Source organism: Nothoprocta perdicaria, unplaced genomic scaffold (assembly GCF_003342845.1).
Source record: "Nothoprocta perdicaria isolate Ctin4 unplaced genomic scaffold, notPer1 scaffold_118, whole genome shotgun sequence".
NCBI classification, from domain to species: domain Eukaryota; kingdom Metazoa; phylum Chordata; class Aves; order Tinamiformes; family Tinamidae; genus Nothoprocta; species Nothoprocta perdicaria.
Window position 1 is genome coordinate 631,941 of NW_020454294.1, and position 15,011 is coordinate 646,951.

At 47.5% G+C, this 15,011-nt stretch overlaps 1 protein-coding gene across 2 annotated transcripts in view; it reads left to right on the forward strand.

Annotated features, from left to right (window-relative positions):
* Positions 1-853: 853 nt before the first annotated feature.
* The window catches only part of DAAM1 (dishevelled associated activator of morphogenesis 1), a 65,985-nt gene continuing 51,827 nt past the window's right edge, over positions 854-15,011 (forward strand). For both annotated transcript variants that reach the window (XM_026053771.1, XM_026053772.1), the window contains exon 1: positions 854-939. The gene's annotated coding sequence lies outside the window, so the exon portion shown is untranslated. The remainder of the gene's footprint in view (positions 940-15,011) is intronic.

Below are 15,011 nucleotides of genomic sequence, written 5' to 3' on the forward strand. Positions count from 1 at the left end.
CCAGAGGCTGGTTGGATCCGTTCAGGATTTATGGTAAAAGGGCAATTTTATGCATGTAATTAAAACGTGGCATTGCTGGGTGGAAATGGGATTTGGTGCTTATTGCTGCGCAGCTTTTCTCACGTGCGAGGCTGAACTGATTGATTACTGAGGTCTGAGATTAAATATTCCCCCGAGCTCTGCTGCTATTTAATGGGGCGGGGGGAGGGTGGAGAGAAAGCGAGAAGGAAGAGGATGGTTTTCCTTGGAGGAGAGGAGAGCTGGGGAATGTCGAGGTCGGGYGTTGCGGAGGCTGTGGGTGCTGCAGGATTAGACCCAAATCCAGTGCTTTATGCCGTGCCTGCACTGCTGGTGGGCTCCCTGCTCCAAGCCACTCCCCGCCTGGCTACCTCCCTTTCCCATGGGAACTCACCTTATTTACTTATTTTACCTAATTTCTTCCAYCCCCTCCCCCCAAATATATTTTTTTAGATGGCCCTAGGAGGCACTGGCGTTTGGGGCGTTCTGCCACGTGCCTTGGAGAAACCCATGTTTACCCGCTCCTGGAATAATTCCCTTGAAGTCTAATTTTAGCTAATGGGGCCAGGATCCCCGGAGGGAGCAGCGGAGGTTTCCTATCGGCGCAGACCTCAAGGAACCCGCACGCCAACAAAAGCGAGGCAGCAGCACCCGGGTTTATTTTTGCAAATTCTTTTGCCGAGGGTGTGCCGTATTTTGGGAACGCGGGCACGCACCGGCTTTGTTCTCCGGGAGTCTGGCCCGGGCGGGTATTTCAGGTCTTCCAAGATGCAATCAGAATAATTAGTTACTGTCTGTTTGTACCTTCTGTTTTTGTTGCAGACTTTCCAAAGGGCGGATTTCTCTTTGGAGAGCGCTGCCTAAGTGTCGCTTAATCACGAAGCATCTGATTTCCTCCCGGTTATCTGTCATGCTGCTTATGTAAGTACAAAAAAAATCAATGTGGGGGGTGGATTCYGCTTGAGGGGGTTTAGGAAGATTATTCCCTGTTGGTGCTGGTGTAAGTGCAAGCCCTGTTTGGTTTCCAGCCTGCCGTGGGATGATCACAGGGCTGCCTGTTTTCATTGGCGCTTAATGACCCAGCTGGGGTAATGGTGTTGCTCTGGGGCAAGCCTTTGTGGGTGTCCCAGTGATGTGCTGGGTTGGTGTCACTTGGTGGCATTTGGGGAGAAAAAACCACCCTTTTGCAGAGCTCCTTTGTGCCGTTTTGACGCCTTAGCTCTGGGGCATCCCTTTCTTCTTATCAAAAAGCACGCGTTTGCCGGGAAGATGTTGCCATCAGTTTGCCAGGATTGGGAACCAGTCTGGTTTTCGGCTTTCCTTTGCACGTGTGGTACAAGAAGGAGCGAGGTGGTGGCTAAAGGAGATGTGAAGGAGACGTGTGGGCTGCGAATGCAACGTTTCTGCTTCTGCTGTTCTTGCAGGGCCATGAGTCCCAAATGCCGGCTTGGGTATCCCAGAGAGGATGCCGTAAATTTTCTTCTGCCTGCTCCTGCCTCGGGGGTCAGGCCCGGTGCGCTTTAATTAGCTCTCGTCAGGGATTACAGACACGGGAAGCTCATTAGGGGGCAGGCGCTGGCGCGAGGCCTGCTGTGGGGTGCACTGCAAATAGGCTTGCATTTTCCATGTGCTTTTCCACAGTAATGGTTGCCCGCATGGGATGCAGGTTCCYGCTTCCCGGCTGCATCCTAGCCTCGCTCCAGCCGCTCTGAGGCCTCCGGGAATGGGCGCTGGCTCCATCCCACGGTGCCGAGCAGAGCACTGAGGTCTGGGTGGTGGCAGCACATCCTACATCCCCCAATGCCATGTGTCTCCCGAGTTGTCCTGGTTCTCAGCGTTTTGGCTCAGGAGCACTTGAGGCTGAGGTGGGAAAGAGCTGATCGGACAGGGATTCTTCCGAAGGGAGACAGACCATCAGCTTGGATTTTTCCTATGACATTTACTGAGCATGAAAGCATTTGCTCTTTCGGTTATCTAAAATGCTCCTCTGAGAACTGTGAAGATATTTTTTTTCCAGGAATGCCTTACTTCCTTAGTAGTGCCTTGGCCTATAAATGAATATTCATGCTGCCCTGGTGCATCCYGCCACCTGATGAAGGAGGCTTATAACGCTTGGCTTTGTTTAGGCCAGGTAGGAAAACGAAGGTGCTTCAGGCCGTATCCTCGTCTTTGGCACCAGAAAAATGCAGTCCAGTGTCAGAGGACACCAAAGACAGACACAGATGCATAGACCTGATGCTGTTAATTTTTTTTGCATACTTTACAGTTTATAGAAGGGAGGTCCAGCCTGCAAAAATACAACCGAGGAGCTCAAAACGGAGAAGCCAGGGATGCAAAATGAAGCCACAGGATCCTTGCTCTCCAAAAACCTTCTTCCTATGGAGATTCCCAGTGGGAATCCCGCCACCGAGGCACGAGGTTGGGTCTGGCTTCCCCACTCATGCCCTCTGGCACCCCCAGCTCTCCTCATAAAACTCCAAAGAACCGGAGCCCTAGCCTGGTTTCCATTTTAAAAATAACTTGCACATTTGGAAGCTAAAGTTTCAGAAGGGAATGGGATAATGGCTTTGATCATGGTAGCTAGAGATCAAGGGAGGGCTTTTTCGGTTTTGCAGCATCAGATGGAAAATATATTGTAGTGTCTAGACTTTATCATCCCGGAGCAAGGTTTTTTTTTTTTTTTTTTTCCATTTTTTTCTCTTTTACAGAAGATCTAATCCCAAGTTGACAGAAAAGCTTCTTGGGAAAGGAGCCTGGCTTTGGTTCTGATTGTGTCCAGAAGCAACTTGAAAGAGGTGGGAAGCAACGTTGGACTTCGAAGGACTTCTGCGTTTCCGGGCCGGCCGTTTCCCATTAGGCTGTTGGCATGGGTGGAAATTTTAGATTTGGCAGCAAGGAGATTGGAGGCGAGGACCGGCCTCGTGACAGCCACGTTGTCTCCAAACGCTTGATCCCGGTGGCTCTGCAGCACATGGGAGCGCTGGTCATCCCTCTAACCTGTGRCTGCTTGTCAGGGCAGCATAATAATTGTAGGTGTCTGTGTCTACTGATGTTCAGAAAGAACTCCAGTTTCTTTGTCCGAAAGATAGAAAATGCATCATTTTTYTCCGGACTTTTTTTAAGTCTGCAGAACCAGATCAGGCACAGAGCTGCAGTCTCCTAGGGTGCTTCAAGTACCCTCAAAAGATGCCCAAAAGATGAGGAAATGCAGGTTTTGCCAATTCTCTCTCTTCCTGAGTGTCCCTGTAGCAATTGGACTTTGGTGTGTTGGGGGCAAAGGAAAAACACGAACGTGTTTGGAAAATGTGTGAGTTGAGGTTATTGTGCTTCTGCCTCTAGTCATTTATGTGTGCTTTTTGCTTGAGAGAGGGGAAAAATTGCCATTGCCATTCTGTTTTCTTTTCCCGTCATTTACTTTTTTAGGTGCATTTGTTTCCGAGTATGAATCCATGCAAATGCTAGCCTGTAAACGCTTTCCGGTATGAAAACCTTATTAAAATAGGGCTGGAAAGGATCTTGAGAGGTCACTTTGTCCCCAAGGCCGGATCAGTTAAATCCACTCCTTGAGCTGGAATGCGATCGTGTTTGTTGGGAGCTGTTTTCTCGTAAATTATGCATGAAGCGAAGGCAAAAAAACTATCAAATAATGCTGCCAATATGTGTGTGCAAGTCTCCCTCTGAATAGGCTTATGAAATTCAAATTATTTGCTGCCTAGATGTTGAAAATTAATGCTAGGCTTTCTCCAGAGCAATTCAAAGTAATACTCCCGAGTAGCCTTTGCTGTTCCTCCTGTGTCTTTCCCAAAATGCTGGGGCTTTTATGAATAAGAGGTGTTTATCTGTAGCCTTTATCTGATGTGGAGTAATCCCAGAAGCTCCATGGAGGTAACGAGAAGTCCCGGGTGTTTGTTGCTTCTTATGAAGTAATGTGAACTTTTAGAGTGAAAACAGCTCTCTAGATRAATTCACCTTGAGTTGGAGGAACCCTTCCCAAATAAACGCCCAGCAACCCATGTCCCAGCACTGGGGTTATCTGGGAGGTCCTTCCCCAGGCAGCAGCAACACCAACATTCCTGAAATCTATGGCCRTCTTTCTCCTTGACGTCTGCAGGATGATTTAGAGCTGTGGGGTCCTGGAGAGAACAGGATAAGCTGTACTAGAAATCCTTGTCTGCTCTGAGGTTGAACCCAAGTGATGACTTTAGTTGAAAGTCGTCACTGAATTACCTTCCATCACATGTTCCTCTATTCTAGCTTTGTGTCTTGAGTGGTGGATTGAAAGAAACGATGCACAGGAGCCCTTGCTTGATCACATTGCCTTTCAGAGGGCCTGCAGAGCTGCAATGTGTCTCTTCTCCCTGCTTTTAGCTCCCAATTTCATTGATGGATTGTTTTGAAGGAAGCTCACCTGTAGCTAGGTGGATGCTGGCTTGCTTTCAGACAGCATTGAGTCGGTCTTAGTGTTCACACAGCCCAGGTGGTGACTGATTTGCTTTCATCTGGTGGTTTTGCCAACCAGCTTATCGTAAGTAATATCAATATTCATTGATCTTTGACTGCGGGGCTGGCTTGGGGAGCTCCACTAGCCCATCTGCGTGTTGAAAGTCAAGGCGGTTGGCAGCATTAGTCCTTGGCCAAATGTATGCACCGAGATCGTGGCTTTGATTTGTTGCAGATGGCTCTCTGGATATAGTCTAAGGCATTTTGCCAGCCAATTTTATATCCGTGTAAAAGAGATTGACATCTCTATCAATAAAGCTGCTGTGAAATTATAACTCTAAATATGTGTATTCATTAAGTTATTTTTATATCTCAAGTGGCTTGCTGTTCTGGCTTACCATGAGTGAGCCATGTTCTTCGCATGCATGCTGTTCGCAGCCCCAAAATAAACTATCAAAACCACAGCTTTTGAGGTTTTGAAAGTTTTTTTCCCTTGGAAATAGATATGGATCCGCTGCCCATGGGTCCCCCACCTGCTGCAGGGGGACAAAGAACCCCAGTTTAAATAGACATCCAGTGAGGATGAGCCTGCTCCAAGCATCACTGTAGAGAGAGTCCCAGAAATGGTAGCATCTCCAAACATGGGAAAATGAACTCTTGGATTTTTTTTTGGTGCAAGCTTAATGCTGATCACACAAGTCCTGTGAGCTGTTCAGTTGTGCTCTGCAGTGAGACCCCACATACTGGCCAGACAAATGAATGTGACTTTGTTGGACCATTTAGCCCTATGGACAAATAAATACCATTTGTGCGGTGGAGAAGAATCCCTCCTCCATCCATGTCCTTGGGTGCAAGCCCTGCAAAGGCCTCCCTCCCTCTGCRGTGCGCAATGGGCTGCATGGGAAAAGGGTCTTTTGGCCTCATTTGCCCTTGCCTGCTGTCTCATCGACTGCAGGAGTGTGAAAGAAAGACCCCAGATTTGCTCCAGGCTCTGCTCTGAGCTGCAGAGAGTGGGGACTAGCAGAGCGGGAGGGAGAGCCTGGCCACCTGCATGCTGGTATATGTATATACATCTCTATATGTATACGGGAGCTGGTATATTTAGCTTGGTCTCTGAATGGACTTAGAAAATTGCTACAAGCTTTGTTTTTGGAGGGGGAGTGGGGAGGAGGAGGTGTTTTTCTTCTCCTTTTCAAGCATTTGAATATTCATTCAGTAGATTATGAAGCATAGAGCTCATGTGCCTTGCGAGGCAGATCAGCTGCTTTGCATTCCTCACTAATAAAGTGCATTGTTTAAAGCAAATCTGCTTTTTCTGTTGTTTTTAGTTGAGTTCCCAACTGAAAGCAAGCTTATAAAGGTGGTCTGTCCATCTGCTGCTCCTTCCCYGTCACCAGCCATTCATCGAGTCCCTTGGCTGATTTTGTCCTCTCAAATCCTTTCATTTCAAGCCTGTCAAACTGCTACACGCTTGGTGCAGACTGGCATCAGGATGGAAGAGTGTTGCAGAGGGCTTTTTATTGAAGCAAAAGACGCAATGAAAATTCCATCTGTACTAGACATCAGGGAATACACATAAATGCTACGATATCCAAGCCATGGAAAGGGCTTCAGCTGCATTTACCATGTTATGAGACACCAGAGCTCGCACTGCAGGAGTCTGCACATGCATGTGGGTCTTACTGGGGAAATGTTCTCATATGTGGATTCTCTGATTCTAATAAATGTAAGTTTGTCCTTCGACCTTAATATAAATATCATTTATATTGCTTAGGCTCACAGGTACAAATCTGGAAACTTCCTTTTGTTAGTTTTGGTGTTCATAGAGCTACCTACCTCCTTCCCCTACCCCCATTTTTTTTCCAAGTGTAGTTTCTTTTATATATCGGGATGGATCCAATACTCCTGACTTCAGAGGCATTTACATGTCTTGGTGTTTTGCTGGTGTAAGCCTCTGTGTTGTTCTTCATTGGCAGGCTGAGCAGATGCTCTTGGGAGAGCATCCTGATAGGAGTTGTTTGTGCAAATGCATAAAGGATCCCGGGGCTGCTTCACTCCAGTTTTTTGGAGGCTGGGAAGGAAAAGCTGCTGGAAATTGCGGGTCCTGAAGGTGGAGGTTGTACAGCAGCACTGAAAGCCTCGTCTTCCATCACCGTGAAGCTGAGTGAATGAGCAGCAGATGGAGAGGGAGACCTGTCAAGTGTGAGTGGTGTCCCCTGCCCCACATCTCTCATGACATGTAACATCAAAGTTGTGGCCATGTGGTAGAGCTCAAATTGGTGTTCAACCAACAACTGGCATTTGTCCAGTGACCAGATCTGCTACCAGCGTGGCTCAAAGCAGCAAGTGTTCGGCCTGGTGTTTGGTGGTGGCCTTGACACACCATCTGCCCCATCATGTGTCACCCACACACCTATCGTACTTCAATATTATGGAATTTATGGTGTTTCCAAGTGCTGCCAGCAGCTCTCTGCTGGTGGACGGGACCTACCAGGATGGGTTGAGGTCTCTGCATCACTGACATCGTAAGGGACCCATAAAGATCAGCAGCCTTCTCCCTGTGGACATAAGATGGGGTGCGAGTAGGTATCACTTTTCGCTGTGTCCTTGGTAAGCCACCAAGTTTTTCCATATGTGCCTGTCTTTTTTAGTGATATGTGTCTTTACATTTTTCCATGTATGGATTTGATTCTCTGCATTCTGCCAGAGCTTGAGCGTTTTTGAGATGTGTGTTTTGGGGCTTTTTTCTTCTATTGGGTGTCTTACTTTGCTTACTAAGAACACAGTGAAGACCTGGGAGCCTAAAATAAAACTGTCTATTACGCATTACCTGATTAGACGCCATGGTAATAAGCGTCTGAATCTAAACCTGGATTAGCCAGGGAGCAGTCTCGGGGTGGATTTGCATAGCATGCATGCCATTTCCTTCTGATGTGTTGGGGAAACAACTGAAATCTAACGTCTAAAGCATTCCTATGCTCCAAGCATTCCTCTTGATCTATGGGTTCCTCCCCTGACAAGGCACTCAGCTATACAAAAAATGCCTGCAATTTTCAGGAAGATATTTTTTCCTATTTTTCTCCTGCTCTCAAAACTCAGATTTAAGTTGATGGTAGCTCCAGCCACTAAAAATGGGCAGGAGCGGGGAGCTTTGAAGGTTTTTGGCTTATGTCTCTCTCTAGAGGCATTTACTTGAGGCAGTTTTGTGCCATGGTAGTCTCTGTCTGGAGTGGAGGGAATCTGAAGTTTCCTAATGTCTACACCCAGTGTGCAGCTCCTGCAGCCTTTAGTTGTAGTGTTGTGGGTCTGGTCCCGAAGGTGTTGTGAAGTCTTGGAATCCAGAAACAACTTGATTTCTTCCCCCTGCAGAYAGCATTGAGGTCTTGGACAGTGCCAGCTTAGCTCACTCCTGGATGGATTCATTAACTTAGAGTAATTTGGAGCTTAGGCTAACTTGGAGTTGTAAATTTGGAGCATGGGGACACCCAGGTTAGATACAGAGGAAGGTCACCCTCAGGGCGACCCAGTGCTCGAGGTGGCATTGCTGGTAGAAGGTAGATGCAGGACCTCGGTGGCAGGGGCACAGGAGAGTGTCACACAGCAGTGTCTTCACCGAGGGCTGCTGCTCGAGGACTTGCCTCCCGAGGTGCAAGCACCCCTGAGTGCAGCTGGAAAGCCCGGCTCAAGCAGAGCTGGAAGCAAACATTTGCCATGGGTTGTTATCGGCAGTTCAGTTTGAAGACAGACATAATTAGCCTTATCCAGCCGTTTCCTGCTTTCCGTATCGTGCCTGTGCTTAGGAAAACATTACCTTTGGGTATTTTGAGCAGAGATGTGCTGTTTTTCTTGCAGAGCCTCAACCAGAATGCCCTGTCTTCACTTGCGTGCTTTGATATGATTTTTTGTTGTTTTTATGGCTATGCTTAACCGCTTATGAACGGAATAAATGCAGCCCTCTCCACCTGACTTTTTGCTTGACCTACTTCTGACCCTCATAGCATGGTGTGACCCTCATAGCATGGTGTACAGGACAGGTTTCAAGCTCAGTTAGACCTGCTGGACCATGCTGGGATATTAACTGCATAGTCTGGGTTGTATTGAAAGAAAAGGTGAGCTGGTTAATGGAAAGATTGCAGCCTTGAATAGCTCCTGTGAGCAAGGAACTCAGTCATGATCTTCACCAGCTAGGGATGTTTTGACTTCCAAAGCTTTTGAAGAAATCTGGGAGTGCTTTGGTACATCCATGAGGAATTTTTCCACTGGAGAGCTGGGTTGACCTGATGTCAATCAAATAAATTCCTCTTAGGGTTAGGAAAGGATGTGAGGTTTGAGGAAGCATCATGGAGCTGCTGATAACCACGCGTACCTGGAAGTCTGTGCTAGCAGCTCCATCCATGGTGGGACTAGTCCCAGATATCTAGGCACTGAGTCTGGCCCTCCAGAAGATGAGATTAAGGGAAAGACTTCAAAAGCAGTTATCTTCTCTTGGGGTCTTTGAGCCTCTTACAATGCTCTTGGGTCCTTTTTCAAGCATTTCTTTGCAGTTGTGAGGCTGTTTTTTTTCCTTAATGAAAATGGAGATCTTTGTGTAAATATCTACAGGGACAGGAGCTCGGTGTTGCACTTGGAGGGTGAGTGCTCTGTGAAAACCTGCAGAATTATCACCAGGAAAGACACCTAGAGAGCCCCGGTGGGGAAGGCGGCTGCTGTCGCTGCGATATTGCCCCTTCCGAGGGAAGATTTTGTTCCTGGAAGCATTTGCTCCCTGAGAGCAGAGGCTTTTCAGTTAAATTGCAAAGATTATAGCACAGGGGCTATAGAGATAGAAGCAGGCAGCACGCCTAAAGCTTTAGCTATATTGTGTGCACTTTGAAATGTTTGAGGGAAAAAAAAAMCAGATTTGCTTAAACCAATGCAAAAAAGAAAAAAAAARRAAAAAAAAAGAAATCCAGTGTGCGGACCTGATGTATTTAAATTTGGTTTATATTGATGTTGCTGATGCTGATACTTCCCTAGATTAGGCTAAATGCTGCTATTAAATGGCCTCTATTGATTTTTAAAGGCATCCCTTTGGGTTTACCCTGTTTTCGGTGAGGCTGTGGGCAGAGGTGCCAGTCGTGAGGCTGAAGCTTCTCCAGTGCACCCAGTGCCTTGCTGTGTCCTTGTACTGGGAGATCTTCTGGTTYGGTGTAGCGAGGACTTGGCATTCCTGTTTAAAGGGCAAAATCCCCCATGGGCAGCAAAACCCTTCGCCCTTGGGATGTGTAACAACATCAATTCCGTGAACTTTACTCCTCACCCCTATTTTTTTTTTGTCTTGAGGATTAAATTCTCRTACAAGATAATGGCCCAATGCCAGTAGCTTTGTTAAATAGAATCCATGCTCTTTAGAGCAGGTTTCTTTTTGCCATAATCTAGATAATGTTGCGTAATCTAGATAATATTGCATGCACATTAAAAAATATAATTAAGCCTTCCAATTAGACTTGCCTGGCCCGGTTGCCTGCTTGGTTTTATTTTTATTTTTGTAATGCTTAAACGTGAACAGAAGTCGTTTAGTGTAACGTGATAAAACCTGCTGCTTTCAGCAGCCCTGTTAATAGCAGAATTAGCATTGGAGCTATTCTCATTTCTGTGTGCTATTCCTGGAGAAACGGGCAAAAATGCAGTTGCGAGCGAAGCCGGCTCCTGTGCAGGGCTGTGCCGGAGCGCTGGGACGTATCGGTGTCAGCCCTTCGTGCAGGGAGGAAAGTGGCCAGCGGGCAATTCCTGCTATCAGACATTTTTATCAAGGAATTCTTAACCCGAAATTCTTCAAGAGCGGGGGGAGCAATCCCTGCAGATTAACTTCAGGATTTTCAGATCTTTAAGGCAAAATCAGCACTGGGGATCCCCAGGGGCACAGAGGCCAGCTGATTGATCTAGCACACGTGTTTGGTTCAGCTTGGGCGCCGTGGGGACTCGGAGTTTAATGACGTGCTCAGACGTGGGGCTGTAAGGGTCTCTCCTAAGAACGGTTCCCGTTTGGAGCAGCCTCGGCGGAGTTTGTGTTTCAAAAGAGAAGAAAACCCCACAATCTGCTGAAGTTCAGGAGATTTGTTCCTGAGGCAGGAATCGCATGAGCTCTGTTAGCCTCACCTCAAACATGGATAATCCTCCAATCTCCAAGCACATGACCCTAAATTAGCCGGTTGGGACTAAGCTGGTCACTCCTCTTTTTGCTGCTGGCTCTGGATAGTGCAGGACAGCGAGTGTTTGCTGCTGCCCAGCCTCAAAAATCCGGATTCTGGTGCCAAATTAATTAAGCGGCTTAAACAGAGGGAAAACCTGCCCGTCTTCCACCCGTTTTACAATTGCAGAGGCTGTCTCTCCCTGGGGATTACCAGCGAAACGGTGAGCAGCGAAACGGAAAGTTCAGCCAGGAGGCTTTGCATGCAATAAATCAAAGCCCTAGTTCAAATATTCATTGGAGGAGGGAAAAAAAAAAAAAGGAAAGAGAAGAGGAGGAGAATTAAAACGAAGCTGAGCTTTTATTGAGCTGTTGTTCTCCAGGAAAGGGCTAATTGGCAAACAAATGGCCTGCAGCAGCGGCAAGCGCAGCACCACTCGCTATCCTTGACCCCGGCGTTGCATCCTCCAAGAAAGGATCTGGATCCAGATCCATGCGACTTGCACGCGCATCCTTTGAGATGAAGAGCGAAACGTTGGGATGGGAGCCCTCCTCCTTGCAGCCCCGGCAAGCCCTGATCCAGGCTGGAAGGTGGTCCCCGCCCTTGCTGCATCAGGAGCTTTCTAATTATCTGGGAGAGAAAGAAGTGCTGCTAATTACATGTAATGCACGATACGCTGCGGTGGGTTTAATAGTCTGATAGGATCAGCCTCCTTGGGGCATTTTTTTTTTTTTTTTGCTTTATGTGAACGTTTTGGGTAAAAGCAGCGATAAAAAGGGAACAAGGCTGGATCTCAGCCTCTGAAAATCCTCCTTGCTGGGGATGGAGCCAGGCTGGAGCAGAATGGGGGGATCTCCCCACACCCCAGGAGCTCCACTGGTTATTCTAGCAGCCATGCTGGGTCGGGGAGGAATATATGAGATGAAAAACATTTCTTCCCCTCTCTACCCACCTTTGAGGCTTCTTCTGCAAAAGAAGAACCACGGATGAGCCTGCCTGTTGGAGAAATGCACCATTTCTAGAATTCGGGTCACTCAGCACCCTAGTGAGCACTGAAAAATAAATATATATATATTTATATAGGTTCCCAAACTGGGGCTTATCCATGGTTGCACATTTGTTGTCCTTGTTCCTGAAATAAATGGCATTCACCCAAGCAGATCTCCTAGAGTTCAAGTAAGAAACAGTGATGTAGATAGAGGACCTGGCGCTGGCAGGAAGCTCCTCGCACATTAAATCTGCCCTTTTTAATCGAGAGCTTGTGACCTCTTTTGGCAGCTCTGTGCCACTTGCAGCCTCGCCGACCAGGACACTTTCAGCAAGGTTGGGTTTTATCCTCAGAATTAAGAAAGTGCATTTTCACCGTGGCACCTTCCCTAGTTGACCGTCTTGGTGGTGTCRGTGGATGGAGATGCCCCAGGGCTACATCCTCCAATGCCGCCCACATTTCCAACCCTTTGCAATGCCGGCTTTGCTGGAATTCCCTTGACAGGAGCCAGGGGGGACCACGGTGGCCAGAGGTGTCTTTGCCAGGGCCACCTGAGTTGTCCCTTTGGCTGCAGGTCAGTGACGATCCGGATTTTTGCTCCGACGCCAAAGCCTGGGACTCTGCTCCAAGAACTGGTCGCGGTCGCGCTCCGGCAGCGCGGGCTGATCCAGGCAGCCAGGGAAGCTGTTGAATATTCAAGCGRTAATTGCTGCTCTTGTTTCCTTGAAGCAAAGGAGGAAGCGACACCAGGGTCCAATTTTCTCCTAATGACTGATTTCATTAAGCAGTGCTCAGGGCCATGTAGGCTTATTTGTTTAATTATTAATTATTTATTTATTAGGGTGGTGGGGGCAGCCTGATCTCTATTTTATGATCTCTATTTTATGAAGCTGGGAAGCCCTTCCTCGCCGTCCTTCGCCCTCCTCTCCTCCTGATCTCCTCTTGCTCAGCCTTTCCCTCCAGCGCTTCTCTGCTGCGGTCACCTGCTCCACTTCAATCCCCTGGCAAATGTCTTGTCGCTGCCAGGGACAGAGCCAAGGACATTTTCCAGCTGCCTCACTCCTCCCTGGGCTCTGCCCTCTCTTATCTCCTGCGGCTCCGTGTTGCCTGTTGTTTAAGTGTCACCGGAGCATCACTGGACTTGGGATGCTCCTAGATTCCACGTAGCTCCTAGAGCGTCTCCTGCCAGATGCAGAACAGGACGGGGAAGTAGCTTTGCAGACCTCTGKAGCTCTGCCTTTATTTCCTCCCTTGTGAGGTGGATGATGCAGGAGAAGCTTGTGCCAAAATTCAGCCCAGGCTCCTTGGAAGCGAGCGATGTCCTGGGGGTGCCCCATTCCGGTGCTGCCCCAGGTGATGCATTACCTGCACCAGTGCCTGTTGTTGGGGGGCAGCGACACAATTTCCATGTCTAGTTGCCTGAATGATTTGTTAGCTCAGGAAAGACAGATTTCCCTCATCTCCTCCAGCTTTATTTCCTGTGTAATTAATGACGTTCTACCCTGATAGTTCCCGGAGCTCAGCTGGGTCTCCCTGGGTTGCAAGCCCAGGCGCGGATGCAGGATGGAGCCAGYTGACAACTGAAACAAATTCATCTCTTCCCTGGGAGCACACGCGGTGCTGGTACCTTGCAAAAATTCAGCTTCTCTCTTCATCCCCTGCCATCTGTCATACGAGTTCTTGGGSAAAACATGGGGTTTTAATCTGCGTTCCCAATAGTCGTGAAAGGATCAAGCTGGGATAATTCTGCGCTTGCCTAAGGGGGAGAAGTTGCTGAATTCCCTGCAAAATAAAGCTAGTCCTGTATAAATTCCTGCAGGTGCACAGCTGGTGTGGGTTAGTGGAGATGACCTTGATCAGAATCAGTGTGAGAACTAGTTCATATTGCCTCTCTGATGGTCACTGTCCCCTCTCCTCCTTGTCTCTGCTGTCCTGGCTAGGCTCCTTGCAGGCACATTTCTGCACTTGTATCCTTAGAAACAAACCAGTTTGGGAATGATTCAGGCTAGTTGATCCTGCCATGTCATTTARGGTTGGATAGAAGTTCCCACAAAGACCCTTCCTGTGCTGTCTTCTCTTGCAGTGCATGTGCAGAGGTAATTAAATTTAATTTATTCTGGCCTGCTTAATAGCAGAAGCCACAAGGCACTGTTAGACTACGGTCTGACTTAAATGTCTGACTTAAATATATAGATCTAATTAAAGTCAGATGCATAAATAGGAGGTGGGAACAGGGCATTTAACATATGACACTGTGTGGAACTGATCCCATTTCTTTGCTTAATGTAAGTTGTCTGGGGTGTAAATAGATGTCATTTTTTTTTTTTTCTACATACAACTGATTCTGAGAGCCTTTACAGAGAAATGAAAAGTCTCTGCACCTGTACTTTGCTCTGGTGATGCAACCTGCGCTATCTGAAACGCTCTTAAGCACCTGCCAGGAAGCAGCATTTTGATTTTTATCCATCCTATTAATGAATATTCATCAGTGTTCTTAAGGGTTACGCTGTTTGCCTGCTAACTGGCGTATTCTTCCTCTTCCCATTTCTAGTCTTTGTTGCTAATGACCTACAGATCGCTCAGGCTGCGCTATAGGGATTGTTTTTAATTGTTTCTGGTGAGCATTAGGAATTTCAATAGCTGCAGAGCTGGAGCCTGCTCAGAAACACCTTGTCTTGGTTACTACGTGACTGTCTAGTTTAATGCCTAAAATAAAATCTTGCCTTTTTGCTCTGTCATTCAGACTTCACATTAAACAGCGACAGAAGCGCATATCTCTGAAGAGCAGGTGTTCTGCTAAAAGCTTCACTTGCATTTTTGTAAGCCCAAATTGTGGCTTGTCCCTATCAGCAGCTTTCAGAAATGAGGCTGAGGAGGTGTCAGAAGCAGTAGAAGATGCCCCATGGAAGACGAGGTGGGGGTGTTTTGGTTGGACACCTTTCCACCTGATGCATAGGTCTTCTGCACCGCGGGGTCCTTGGTTTTTGTTACCTTCCCTCCTTCTTGACCTTGGGAAAGAAACTTCCCACTGGGTCTCAAATCCCTCCTAGAAACTCACGGATTCCAGCAGAAGCCTAATGGATTTGCTCTGGTGCTGGCAGCCTGGGAGCTGTGATGAGAGAGGTTTCGTGGCAGCTGAAATTCCTCAAATGGCTGCAATTTTATAGATGCAAAATGCTGGATGTGAAATGAGGTTCGGGGCTCATGCAASGGAGGGAACCTTCTAGACTGGGCATGGAGCAATCCCACAGCCCAGGATTTTCTTCTATAAAGATAGAAGAAATACTTCCCATCTCTCTTAGYTGATTTTGATGTGTGTTAAAAGTACTTGGTCAAAAACAATTTCAAGGGTCAGATCCTCGTTTGATCATGTAAAGCCTGAATTATCTGCAAGG